The following is a 15,124-nucleotide window of genomic DNA, read 5'->3' on the forward strand; positions in this document are numbered from 1 at the left end:
GAGATTAGAGAGACTTAACAGAAGAACCTGAGGCACAAACCCTGAAAATTGCAAAATGTTTTAGACTCTATAAGAGAAATCATTTGGGATATAAGAATGTTGTGCAAAATATAGCAGAAATAGAGTAGTATAATATTACCCATTTGGAGGAGGTCTAGCAGATACTTTAAGAGACAAATTTGTATGCAAAGTAAATTTTTAAAATATACAGAGATTGTTCTCAAAAGAAGATGTGACACAAGACAAAGCATTAATGATTGTGATATCAGTGGAAATGGCAGTCAAAGACAAATTAAAATTGTAACAAGCTGTGGTAAAGTACGTGGTTAACAGACTTAACTGTCTGTTGGGTTTTATAAAAATCAGGCATAGGTTTCCCTTACTGTTTTCCTTTGTCACTGATTGCAACTATATTTACTCAGCTTCACCCCCCCCCCCCTAAATCATACTGTTCTCAAGTCCTCTAGTGTATTTGTTCTAATACCTAATTCATTACAGTTCCTTATTTATAACCCTGCATTATTTTCCATACATTCCTCAGAATGCTGCACTTATTTTCTGCCAATCAGGGTGGCTTCTCTTATGGAAAATAAAGGTAACAAAGTGCCACCATTACACTCGTAGCCCTTTGTATGAACTCCTTTTTGAAGGATGGCTAGATGTAGACTACAGTAGCCCATTTGTAGTAACAGTCCCAGGATTCTCACTGAAGTCATGGTGTAGTGGGGTGATGCTCTAATTGCCACCTAGAATCCTGCATTCTAATACACACGGCTTTGGGAGAACAAGCTTGACCAAAATGTGCATGCGCATCAGCCAGACATTGTAAGTGTAGAAGCAGACATTCACAAACAGAACAGCATAGACAGGCACTGTCCTCTGCCTGTTGGCTAACAGGGGCAGGCTGTTAGGAATATGTGAAAACTACTAACATTCCACAGGATGATACCCATTGTCTTTGACTCTTGCCTTTCTGTTTTGGCAAGGGAGGAATGAATGGACCAGCCAAGGATATGGCTATATAGTCTTGGGGTGGAGCAACCATTAGGCCACAAATAAGACTAAAAAAAGAAAAAGTAAATGCGCAAAACAGAATAATGCAGAGTTATCTACAGAATTGTTTGGGAGATGAGTTCTAAATCCCCTCTTATAGAACACAACACTTAGATACTCCATAACAATAAACCTAATCTTAGCTCTAAACATAACTCTAGTCCTAACCTTAAACATGGCTTCCATTTGTTTTAGGCTGTGACAGCAACTACAATAGGTAAAGTATATTCTGTGCATGGGTCATGTACTTCCTTTCAAAGCCTACCTCTCAACGTCTTTGCTCAAGAACTCTATACAGTTCATCAAAAAGAAACACATCGCAAGACTGGCCTAACTGTATGACAGACTTGACCTTCTCCATATCCAAATTACCATAAGCAAAGTCCAGTACCATATCTTTGCAAGTTATAAGTCTCCCTCTCCAACCCAGGAGACCTATAACACATGCCTAAATGTACCGGAGACACTCCCCATCCAGCCCAATACCATATTCATGGGTGACTAATTACTCTACTGTAAACTGTTAATCATACATGACCTCAAACATGGGGGCCCAGAGATTCCTGGACTTTATAAACACAGTCATCTTGGACTAGCTAGCCCCACTAGGGACTGTAACATCCTGGATCTGCTCCTCACAAACACTGGAGAACATTGCACCCCCTTAGTGTAATGTCCTTTATGGTAAGGTTGTACTATAAAGCTGTCTCATTTGGGAAAATACCCTGCTATCCCTAGAACATTTAAGAGCTACTCTAGGGCAAACTTCCTACTATCAAAATTTCATGTCCCCCTGGACTCTGAGAACATTACTGCCCATGCAGAATTGTTCACAGAAACCCTGTACAATCATATTAATAGCTGCATAGGCACAGTTCTACCTACCTGGAATAAGCACAGGACAAACTCAAAAAACAAGCCAACATGGTGGAATCCCAACATCAATAGAAAATCATGGCAAAAAATTAAGAAATGCAATGCCCAGCTAGATAAAAACTCCCTCATTAATCTAAGCAAGCAGCTAAGAGTTCCCTTCAAGTGTTTCAGTCCTGATTTATGGTAAACAATAGCCGCCAAGGACAATCACAAGCCTTTCATCACCTATATCTACAATCACAAAGGCAGTACACAAGAATGTGCCGAAGTAATTGTAAATCAGCTACCTACACTGAGCTGGAAGATATAGCAACTCTACTGGCTGACATATTTAGCTATGATGTTACCCCATGCCTTCTGAAACACCACTCAGGAAAAAATCATTGAACATGACTTCCCCAAGTGTAACTAGGGAATAAGCTCTAAATGCAATCTGTAAGGCCAAGAACACCTCATTAGTGGGGCCCCCAAAATATTCCAGGATGCCCCCTGAATAGCATGAAACATGACCTATAGGGATTACTAGAATCACAATTATCTGTAGCCTATAGACAGGCTCTATGACAAGCAAATGGAGGACTGCAATTGTCATCTCTCTGCACAAGGGCAGGCCATCTGTGGACCCTGGAAACTTCAGATCTATAAGTCTGAATATTCTTATATGCAAAGCCAAGGAAAGAATTATCCTTGAAATGATAAATAAGGAAACAGGAAATCTTCAGACACCGGATCCAAACAAGTATGGTTTTGTCAAGGGCAGGTCATACCTACTGAACTTGATAAATTTCTTCAGGAAGGTTACCAAAGCACTGTCCAAGGCCTTCAGTGCAATACCTCACCTGGGCATTGTAGATGAACTCATGAAGTTAGATATAAACTCCTGTGTCACCCACTGGATAGCCAACTGGCTCACAAATAGGACCAGTAAGACAGGATACGGGACTCCCTCCACAAAAAGACTGGTCACTTTTGGAGACCCTGAGGGTTCTCTGCTGGATCGACTCCTTTTTTTTTGACAACTATATCTCTGAAGTCAAGGTCAACTTCAAGGGCCTCTGGCTAAGTTTGCAGATGACTGTAAACTAGGTGCAGTCATAGAATCCCCCCCAAAACACAAACTCCAAGAAAATCTGACACAGACAAATAATTGGTGCCAGTGGCATGCTCTAAACCTCAGTGGTAGGAAATGCAGAACGATAACCTTTGGGAAGTCGGCTACACATGGAAACTACCACATTGACAATACGTCCTTAAGAGCAAACAGTAGTCTGGAATTTGGGAACACATGTATACAGTAATCTAGCGTTTGACCTTCATGTGTCAATAGTAGTAAAAAAATATTTCTTTGTTGTGCAACTTACAAGCAAGGATATGGCATGTAGGTACATGGAGGTCACTATCTCATTGTACTCAGACCTCATTAGACCATAATTGAGTGCTGTGCAGTCTTTAGTATGTAACTGAAAGGAATGTTTACAGAGGGTCCTTACTAAAAGAATACGGAGCATAAACAATATGTTCTATGCAGACCACCTCAGAGCCATATGCCTGTACTCTTGTTTCCTACATTGTGCTGAGAGGTGATCTGTGCTTCACCTACAATTACTCTCTGAAGGATCTGCTGCTTATCTACAAAACAAATAGCATCAGAATTACCCACTCTAGGGACCTAAACCTCATCTGTGACATAAATAGGACATGTTGGAGGGACAGATGTGTTTCAGAGACTACCCCTTCTCTGGAGCAGGCTTCTCATCAATGTGAAGCAGAATGCCTCCCTAAACCATTTCAAGCATAGCATGGACCAGTAGGTGGGCAATCAGACATTTACCCCAGGTCTGACACCCTGACACCTATGTCTCTAAAAGACAGAGGCTGCCTGTAAATGCTTGAGCAACCATGGCCAACCCAACATATACCCTATAAAATCACCTGAGTTTACCAAAACTTTTCTGATATATTTGATAAGCATGGCTAGCCTTACAAAGACCCTTGGGTCATTAGCCTAGTATAAACCTATGAACATATAAATGTAATGGGGACAAAGGCCTAAAATTAGGGTTGATTTGTAAATATTACTCTGATTCACTTAGAAAGTTAATAGAGCAACACGTTTTGTGTCAATATGTATTTTCTGAACAATAGGAAGTATGAAACTCTAACATCTGGCATTATTGACTGACTATAATTCTCAGTGATTAGTTGCAGATTGTCCAGTTGGTTGAAGATTAAAATGTTAAGCAGTAGTGTGAACAGTGTTAAGCAGTAGTGTGAACAAAGGTGTGAGATAAGCTTATGTGAAAACGTCATCTATAGAAGTTCAGAGGCACAAAACTGGTCAGAAGCATACCTTACATTGAAAGAACTGTGAGGGGTGTAACTAGAAGATAACTTAAGACACTTGTCAGTGAAGCCATGTGTATGTAGTTTAGACGGGAGGACTGAGCAGGAAACAGAATCAGGACCTTTAGTGACATATGTAACCAAGACGCTAGTGAGTTGGCCAGTTCCTGTTAAGCCTATAGGTGAAGATGATAAATATGACAGAGCTGTGAGAGTGTTCAGTCCATTTATGAAAGCCTGATGTTCAATACACAGGACATCATAATTACTAAGATGGTTTCTTAACTGAAAATACAGCACTTTCAAATGTTTTGGATGGAGAGATGAGAAAGTACAAGTTAAGTTTATGATTGGAATCTTCAGAGTGGTTTTCAAGTTTAGAAAGAAATGCAGTAATGGTCTCATTTCAGAAATCAGGGAAACTCAGGAAAACAGAAATATTTATTATATGGGTGAGGTGAAGATTGATGGAATGTTTATGTGCTTTAATGCATCTTTTTGAGTGGTATCCATCAGTAGTATGGGTCTGCTATAACATTGTTGTGAAAAGCAGTGCTGTCTATGAATTGCTTAGTAATCAGAAATGAGAACCGAGCAACTGAATTTTTTTATTAGTGAACAATGAAATTTGATTAATGAAAGCAATCACTCCAATGGGGAAAATATCCTTCCCTTCAAGATTCAGCAGCCTTGCAGCTAATTGTAAAATGAAGACAGTCTGTATGTGTGTTATTGAATTAGCACTTGTGCAATAGGCAAGCTTACATTTACATAAAAGTAAACAAAACTATATTATCAAGTTCACAAACCGTATACATCACATATGTCCTTACATTCACTGCTGCATTATTCTTAACAGATGGAATTCCCTGACGTGGAAGCCCAAACATCTGGCCAGTCTACCAAAGACTGCTTTTAAAAGGTACACTGAATGTCACCCAAACCCTTCTTGCGTAGCGTAGTGCATAAAGGTGATGTTCAGGCCTACCATAAACAGAACTTCTTTGCCGCCAGTCTGAACATATCTTTTTACTGTCTGTGTGTTTACCTTCATCCATTTTCTGCCAGTTGAATGCATTTTCATTCTCCATTGACTACCTATGACTGTTTGCTGACTTCTTTTGCAGTTGCAGATAAGTGCCCCATTGGGGATTTTGTTTTTTCTTACTTTTTTGTGCTCCTTGGGGTTAATGTCATACAGGAAGGGTAAATGCCGGTATGGGAGAAAGATTCCCCATGAAAACCGCCATGATAAGTGTCTTTTCTGTCTAGGAGCTTGTTATGATCATATGTCTTGTTGTATTTGTCAGGCATTCATTCTGAAAACCCTTCAGAGTAGAGTTTCTTCCCTTTCCTTGTATCTTGAGAACCAGCATATTAAGCTTCTCTCTAAAGATATAATGGAAGGAATCTTCTGCCCCGAGGGTCAGAAGTTGGGGAAGAAGGTGAAAAAGGTATGGCCAGAACCTTCTGTTGTCCAGTCTCTGCCAAGTGTTTCTCCCAAGGTCGTTACAAATCCAGAGGCTTGCCCGGCTGTGTTGTCGGATTTCTCTGCCTTGACCTTGTCGGAGGCCAGTGAGGGTCTGGCTGGCAGAATGTCTGAAGCGGCTTTGCAGGCATCCATCTTAGATGTTCAGAGGGAGCCACGGCTGATTTTTTTTTACAAGGGGCCTAGGGGAGTTCCTCAGTTTTTGGTTGGGGAAGAAGTTCCTACTACGGTTCTCGACTGCTGTCCTGGTTCTGAGCCTTCTCAGCTTTCTGGAGGGGCTGTTCCCTTAAAGAAGAAACGAAAAATTAAACATGTTTTTTTCTGCTCCTAGGGATCCACATATTGAGTGGCAGGCCTTCACTCAGGGGCTTTTTGCTGCTTTAATGTCCTTAAAGCCTCCTCAAGGGGTTTCAGTTCCTGCTCCTCCTTGGTCATCTAATCCCCCTAAAAGGTCTAGAGAACAGGATTCTTCTGAGGATGAGTCAGATTAGGGTAATGAATCCCTGAATTATTTTACTCAAATTACTGCTACTTTAGACTATGGGTCAGAGGAAGAGGAATGTATTAGTCCAGATGTTCCTTTTGAGGAAGTTTCCTTTGGGGCCATACTCTCTAGGATGATGGATTTTTTTAAGTGGGATTGTGCTCAGGTCTCTGATATCCATAGGCAGTACTATGAGTTGCTACAGTTGGACTACCCTAAACCTTTGGCTATTCCTCCTGTTTTGCCTGCTTTGCTGGATGCTTTTTCTAATGCCTCTCATGTGCCTGATTCTATGCCCTCTGCTCCCAAGAAGCCTGGTTTTATAGAGTGCCTAAGGATTTTTCTTTCCTATATAAATGTCCTGCTGATGATCCCTCTGCCATATCTGTAGCCTCTGATAAGCCATCTCAGTTGCTTCCTTTACCCAAGTTAATGCCTTCTGACAAGGATAGCAGAACTATGGAAAGGTTGTGTAATAAGGTTTACACTTCTGCTACCCTAGCTTTTAGGGCTATTAATTATCAAACCCATATGCCTAGGTATGTGTTGGCTCTTCTTTCTCAGGTGTATAGGCAACTCAGGGTTTCTCTGGATAAGACTTAAGGCTATTACAAAATCTGATCAGGTATTTCTTTTCATCCTAGATGTTTGAGACTTGCTGTATCCAAGCAAACTATTTATTCTTGGATTTCTAGGACTATTTCCTGTTATTTATTTTTATTTATTGACATTTGTTAACCGGGTTGGTCCAACTGGGCCAGTAGCCCATTTTCAGTGGAGACTTGAGGAGAAAAGCCCCAGATTACAAACAAGTTTGAGATTAAAATTCACACCCTCACAATTTACAGTATATATAATAATTCACATTTCAAAATAGTACAAAATTAGAAGTACAACAGTCAAAAAAAAGTAAAAGGTTAGAAGCATACACATAGCACAGAAACAGGTAGCATTTGTACAAAGAGATATAAAAATATATATAGCAAATTCAAGTCTTCGCTTTTGAGAGGTTGAGTTTAGTAGGTAAACACCTAGTAGGTTACTAGGTAAAAATAGGGAGAGAGTATTATAAATTCACAAGTGGTGGGAATATGAAACAAGAGTGTAGTGGAGTTAGGGTGGGTCATGGCAGGGGCAAGTCTTGCTGTTAAGTAGGTGAAGTTTGAGTTTTGTTTAAGTGTAGTGGGTAGGTAATGGAGCGAATGTGTATAGGAAGTTTGTTCCAAGCTTGGGCTACAGAGCATTTATATAGAATTTTGCCCACGTTTTTTTTTTTTTTTGGATGGTATATATCCAGAAGTTGCAGGTTAGAGGTGTGTAGGGTCCGAGATGGGGAATAGGTGGATACAAGGGAGGAGAGAGCAGGGCAGGAAGATGGTTTGTACGGAATAGTGTGTATTATTTGAAATTGTGATAGAAGGAGTTGTTGGGGGAGTTCAAGCCATTGGAGAGTATTTAGTGGTAGGCAGTGGTGCGAGTTGTAAGGAGAGTTCATAATGAATCTAGCTATTTTGTGGTATGTTGAAGTTTGAGCAAGGTTGTGGACTGAATATTAGTTAGAACTGGGGCAGCATATAGAAGGGAGGGGAGGAAGAGCACATGTGCCAGCAAGAGTTTGGCACTGGCGTTTAGGAATTTTTTGTTGCGGTATAGTAAGCCTAGTTTCTGATGATTTTTTTTTTTTTTTTTTTATACATTGAAGTATGTGAAGGTTAAACTTAAGTTCATCATCAATGATGACTCCTAGGAGCTTTGTGTGGGGTTCAGGTTTTATAATAGTGTTGGAGGATGTAATAGCAAAGGTGGATTTATGATGAGAGAGAGAATGGGGGAGAAAGAGCAAGAGTTTTGTATTTTTAGGGTTAAGGATGAGTAGATTATCGGACAGCCACTTTTTAGTGGATAGAAAGGTGTTTTGGGTTAGGGTAAGAAGTTCAGAGATATTGCTGGAGGTGGAGTTGAGAGTCGAATCATCTGAATATTGGATGAGGGAGTATTGTTGACAGAATGTGTATAGTTTATTAGTAAAAATGCTAAACAGGAGGGGACCCAAGATGGAACCTTGTGGAACACCGAATGAGACTAGAATATAGTGAGAGCAGGATGACAGCCATCTGACAGATTGCTACCTACAAGAGAGATAGCTAGAGAACCAGGCTAGGGAGGTAGCAGATTAGCAAGTTTAGATAGCAGTATAGGGCGAGAGACTGTGTCAAAAGCTTTGGATAGGTCAAGGAAGAGACAGGATATGAGTTGGTTGTTATCCTGTCACTCAGCGAAAGTATGGGTAATTGATAGGAGGGCAGTAGTTGTGCTATGGTTAGGACGGAAACCATGCTTAGTGGAAGTGAAAAGGTTATGCTGGAGGAGATAGTTGAGAAGCTGTGAATGAATGCATTTTTCAAGTATTTTAGGGAGAGGTGATAGGATGGCAATGGGTCTGTTGTTAGATGAGTCAGTTGAGTCTCTCCTTATCTGCTGATTAGAATGGATACAGGATATGCCATAGATTTAGCAGCTAGTTTGAGGAAGGTAGGGGGAGATCATCTGTGGAGGGAGAGCAGGGTTTCAGTTTCAGAAGAAGCGTTTTGATGTAGGAAGTGGGAACAGGTTGAAAGGAGAAGAGGATTTTGTTGAGTGGGTGGGGGGGATACAGGGAGAAGTAGGGTTAGAGTTGGAGGGTCTGAGTTTTTGGATTGTGTCAATGAAGTGTTTATTGAGGAAGGTAGCAGTCTCTAGAGGAGATTTATTTGGGAAAAGGGAGGGGTTAGAAGGGCAGCCTGGAGAAAGACTGTTTAGAGTTGACCAGAACTTATGTGGGTTGGATTTGCTATTGAGTTGGGCAGAGTTATAGTAGGCCTTTTTGTCCTTATTGATTTGTTTCTTGACAAGATTCCATAGTTCTCTATAATTATGTAACATGGGTAGCTCCTTTGTTTTAACCCAGGCTTTCCAAGCACTATCTCTTTTGTGGATAAGGGATCTGGTATCTTTGGAAAGCCAGGGAGCATAATTTTGTTTGATTATAATTCTCCTGGAGGGGGCAAGGGAGTTGAGGGTGTTCAGGAAAATGCTATTAAGTTTACTCACTGCATCATCGAGAGGGGTCTGCTTAAGGATGGACCAGTCAATATTAGCTAGTATGAAGCTGAATTGAGTGATATTAAAGTTAGCAAGTTTACGACAGCCTCTGTAAAGGTGTGATTTGGGTGTTTGGTTAGAGTGCCTTACTATAGAGGCGGGGAGATGATCACTTAGGGAGTTTGGTAGGGTAGTTGGGCTATGGTAGAGGTTGGGGACTTGGTGAGAATCCAGTCAATAGTAGAGCAGGATGATGGGGTTTTATGGAGGCAGGTGGGGGATGTTATCAGTTGATGGAATAAAGGTTTATACTAAATTACAGAGAGTCATTTGTAAGTTTGGACCAGTTTATATTGCCATCTCCATGGATGAGGGTTTTATAGTGTATGTTATGGGAAAACCAGGATAGGATATTTTCTAGGGTGGAGATATTGTTTCCAGGGGGGATATAAATGGAAGCGATAGCACATTTCTTGTGTGGGTTAAGGTAGCAATTTAGGATGATTAGTTCAGCTGGGTGGAAGTCAGGGATAGAGATGGTGACAGGTGAGAGATTTAGGCCATCTGAGTAGAGGATGGCTACACCACCTCCTTTTCTTGGGAATTTGTTGGAGCGGTAGATATTATAGCCAGGTGGGAGAATTTCACTGATTGTGATGTGTGGTTTGCAGTGGCGGCTGGTGACTTCAAATCAAAGGGGGCTGCAGGAGACAGTTGAATGGGTGTAGCCAATGGGAAAGGGTGTGACCAACTTGAAAGGGGCAGAGCTATGCTCAAAACCACAAAAAATGGGGCTTTAATTAAATATGCTACCCTGGGTGCCAAACCATCATTATGAGAGTCTGTCCAATCAAGATAAAATGATGTGTAAAAGAAAAAGATATTTCAATGCATTGGCTACATGACAGCTTGTGAGGCATGAAAAAATAAATTACTTTTTAAATACATTACTGGAATGCCAGTCAAAATAAAGTATAAAAAAAACAAGCAGCACTCAACTCAAACCACTTCTGCTTGCACTGCAGTTGTAATTATAACTTCTATTCATCTTTTTAAAAGTACCGAGTAACATGCTGAAAGTAGCAATCTCTGTGATACCCCCACTTGTAAAAATGTTTCTTATCCAAAAAAGACCTGCTGCCTGACAACTATCTACTTGTTTCATTGATTGGCATTCTGTTTAGTTTGCGGGTAAAACCTGCAAAGATGACTGCAAGTCTCCAACAAATGTAATGAGCTTCTGAAAATACTGTAATCCTGTCCTTTGTTACAAATACTGTCATATGTATTTCAATACCTAAGGCTTATACGTTATCTAGTTATGTAAATATTCTCTGCATGGCAACAACAAAAAGGCTTTCAGTGTTGGTAATTCTTTAACAGTATGCGTATTAAAGCTTACTTGCATCTTACAATCTCAGACAAGCTTACCTGATGGTCATTAAAGCATTGCTACTTAAACACAGAGCAACAGGCACTGCAACAACATGCATTTTCTGAATAATAAGAAGCATAAATCAACAGTATAAAAATATGACAGAAAACCAGAATATACTGCAAACTCAAGGACAGATGAAAAGACACTGTAGTAGTTGTGTCTACCTTGGATGGGGGGGTACTCTGCACACTTACACTGCATAACTGCTCCTTGCCTTGCTTGGACACATCCAGAGTCACTACATGGGGAGTGGGGTGCAACAAGTATGTCACAATTTGAAATGTCTCTGGCTGACGGTGATAGTCCTGACACATTTGTCATATCTCTCGACCTCAGAGCATGAAATCTGGATAAAGCCATAACTAGATATGGGACAAAGGCCCAAAAATAAGGACAAATTTCAAATGTTACTCTTATAAACTTAGAAAGATAATAGAATAGTAGGTCTTAAATTAGTATGAGTTTTCTGAAGGGTATGAAATCTGAAACTCAAATGTCTGTCATTATTTTCTGACTTCAGTCTTTAATGATTTGCCACTAACTTGCCAGAAAACCACAATTTTATGAAAAATGGACCAAAAATGTGATGCAAAAATATAAAATAGCCGCACAATACACCTGGGAACCTGTCAAAGAAGGGACACTTTTTAATATTAGTACTGTTAAGTTGAGCAGCTGACAAAAATAAGAGAATCTACATGCATTTCTGAAATAAAAGTAATCTATAATTCTGACCATTACAATTATTTATCAGTTGTAAACCCTACACATTTTCTTCCAAAATTGCCATTTTGCAGAGGGATTATTAGGGGGAGTGCAACATTTTGAGCCAAAGTCGAGGACAATTAAGAGGTTTGGATATACCTAATTCTATTAAGCAATTTATTTGCGCATACCTCTCAAACTCTTAACGCTGGAAATCTGGACAAGGCCAAATATATTGGGGGAAGATACAGACAATACTAAGATTGCTCTTGTGTAAACTTAGTTGACAGAATAACAGGTCTTGCTTTAGCATGCATTTTTTCTGAAGGGAATGAAGACTGAAACTCAATGTCTGTCATTATTTAGTGACTTCATTCCTAAATGATTTGCTAGAAAAAACACAAGTTTTATGAGGAACAAACCAAAAATAAGAAGCAAAAATCTATTCATTCTGTGAAAATCTGGACAGTGGAGAGGTATAGTTCAGCCAGGGCTGTCTTTGAGTTTGCCGTCCTTCCCCCCTCACAAAGTCATGGTTGAATGGGCCCCCTGCAGCCATACTGATGTCCCATTACTTGGCTAGTTCACCCCATTTACCATAAACACTGTAATGTGCATACTACTTTACTTCTACAATGATTTGGATTTCATTTAAAAGTTTTATTTTACATTTTACAGCACACACTAATAGACATCTGCTAAACAAAGCAATGCAGTCTCACAATGAAAATAGACTTAGCATTACAGCTTCTCCGCCCTTGAAACTCACATTCATTGAAACCCACATTCAAAGAAAATACATCTGGCCAGTAGCAGATAAAGATTAACTATAGGCTGTTTTCAAATCATAGGCCCCTTGCACACGAAACATACATGTGTTCTTTGCTACACCTTTCTGATTGTATTAAATTATATTCCTTGTATAGTACAGTACAGTTGTTAGAGAGCATTTAAAATTTATTGTTTTGAACATTTTTCCAGTAAACAATGAAACAAAATGCCTGCACCAATAATGGCAAAACTGCCCAATTCAGAATATTTTCATCAGAAAAGTCTACTCAGACTTCTACATTCCACCAGTATCAGTAAATATGCACAATCTCTGCAGAAGTAAAAGTCATCTAAATAATTCCACATTAAAGAGATCTGTAACTAATGAAGAGGTTGCTGCTAGCAAACAACTTTATATTTTATTGTTTCATCTACAAATAAAGTGCCTGTTGCCCTTGAGAAATAAATTGCCCATGTTACATTAAAAATGATAAGCTAGTAATATTGAAATAGAGAATGGATGGCAAACTGATAACAGGTTGAAAGTTACTAGTTATCTCCACCAAAGAGGACATTGTCAGGACTGCAGCATCCATCCCCTTTAAAGTACAACACAGTACAGTATCAGCAATGCATCTACATACTGTGGGATTAGAACCCACAGCCTTCTGCATTGAAAGCAAGTACACTACCTGTTGTGCTATTAACAATGCAAGTGGACTCAGCATAAGCAGCATTAAACTTCTCTTCCCCTGAAGCTGTTAGCTCCTTGTAAAATCCACTCGACACTCAACTTTATCTCTCAACTTTGCAGCAAATGATCACAAGAAATCTGGAAAAGGCCAAAATTTATTGGGGGGTGGTAAAAGCCCAGAAACCAGGAACACATTTTAAACATTGCTTGTATAACCTTGGAAAGTTGCTAGAATAAAATGCTGTGCTACCGCCATGCATTTCACTGCCAAGTCTTGAACCCAGGACCCTGTGCACTACAGTCAGAGCAACATACCACTATAAAAACCAGAATGTGAGCACACCAACAAAGCTCAGCAGAGACAGACAAAATGTATTTTCCAAAACTTGTTTCCAACAACTTTTATGTGTAAAAGGATAAGCGCTTTTGCGGGGCTACCGCTTCTTCAGATCCAAATAAAATTATCAATATAAAAAGTCAGACAATATATACAAGTTAAAATCACATGTCTCTAGTAATTAGCAAATCAAATTCAGCATTTCTTAACTAATGCGGTTTTAATGGAACACTTGCATTTAAGCCAGGAACTCTATGGGCTTGTAATGCTATGATCCATTTTACCTCTAAATTCTGTAACTAATTATTCACATCACCTCTTCTCATACTAGTTCTAACCTATTTTCCTTTAGCATCTGCATCAAAAGAACCACTTTCTCCTTATTTCTTGAATTCCCCCGATTCATCATCATCGTCATCATAATCATCCTCAGCATTTCTACTATGAATTATATTTTTCTGCTAGTGTTATGTATGAGAGTCTTTACTGTGTAGTTCTAAAATATCCCTTCAAATCAGGTAATCATAAGACACCTTGTTCTGTTAGAAGGATCAGCTTATCCCACTTGACTCTTGGCCTCTTCCTCTCCCAGATAAAATCCTTCAACTCTTTATTACTATCAACAATTTCCTCTGGTTGATAAAAAATATATGTCTGACCTGTGTGTAAAACCAAAGGGGCTAAAAGCATTTTTACTGCTTGTGTCTTTGATATCCATAGGCAAAAGAGCTTCCAGTTTCTCAGTTTTTGAATTATCTTTTTTTTTTGGTCTCTTCCCACATAGCCTTAGCTGCCATAACATAATCATTTTAATCTATACTCTTAAATACTTCATTTTATCATGTCTTCATAAATATGGCTATTGCTGAACCAAATCATGTGTGGGTACATAGTTTACAGTTATAGCCTTTGTTTTATCTTCATTAATTTTAAATAAAAAAAAAAAAAACAAACTTTGAATTGTTTCAATGCTCCACAACACTGAGCTATAATTTTCTGGTTTTATTAGGTGCAAAATAATATCTACAAATAAAGCCAACTTTCCTTTATTATTATACCAGTTATATCCTTGAATTTCTGAGTCACTTATTTTCTTTGCCAGTGGTTCTACATACAACACAAATAAAGGGGAAAGAGGACACCCCTGCCTGGTTTCTCTGTTCAGACACAACTTATCAGAGATGAACCCTCCCACTTTGATTTTTTCCTCTGATCCCTTGTATATCCTCCTAATTAAACTTATTATTGTATCAGGGAATGCAAATGCTTCCATTGCCTTCTCATAAAATCCCAGCTTACTCTGTTGAATTATTTCTCTGCATCAAGACCCACCAATGACAGTAGTGTTTTTTTAAATTAAAATTTGCTTCCCTCTCGGTCATCATCATTGTTCCATTAATGTTATCAAATGTTTGCCTCTTCTCCAACAAAAAAAAAACATTGATCCGTATCTATTAATTTTGGCAACACCTTTGCCATTCTTTTCGTCATTATATATAGAAATGCTTTATAATCATGGTTTAAAGTTGAAATGAGCATAATATGAAGCTGGGTCTGATGAGTCTTTGCCATCCTTAGGTATCACAGCCACCACAGTTTTTTTCCAGAATGTTGGTGCTTCCTCTCCTTTTAAAATACTATTAAAACATTCCAGATTCTTCCCTCCTAGTTTCCAGACTTACACAAGAATACCATCAATTCCTGGAGGCTTTACTGCAGATTGGTTACACATCACCATTTTTATCTGATCTCCTCTTGTCTTAACCATTAATTGTTGAGCCTCATTTGCCTCTTACCTTGGCATATTCAAGTTTTCCATAAATATTTGTTTGTTCTTTTCCTTGATTTCCTTA

General features: G+C 39.1%; 1 protein-coding gene across 1 annotated transcript in view; it reads left to right on the plus strand.

The window, feature by feature from the left end:
• The window catches only part of LOC122805546 (phospholipase A and acyltransferase 2-like), a 479,339-nt gene that overhangs the window by 336,275 nt on the left and 127,940 nt on the right, over positions 1-15,124 (plus strand). The gene's annotated exons all lie outside the window — the stretch shown is intronic.

This window comes from Protopterus annectens, chromosome 6.part1 (genome assembly GCF_019279795.1).
Source record: "Protopterus annectens isolate FY-2018-M chromosome 6.part1, PAN1.0, whole genome shotgun sequence".
Classification (NCBI taxonomy): Eukaryota; Metazoa; Chordata; order Ceratodontiformes; family Protopteridae; genus Protopterus; species Protopterus annectens.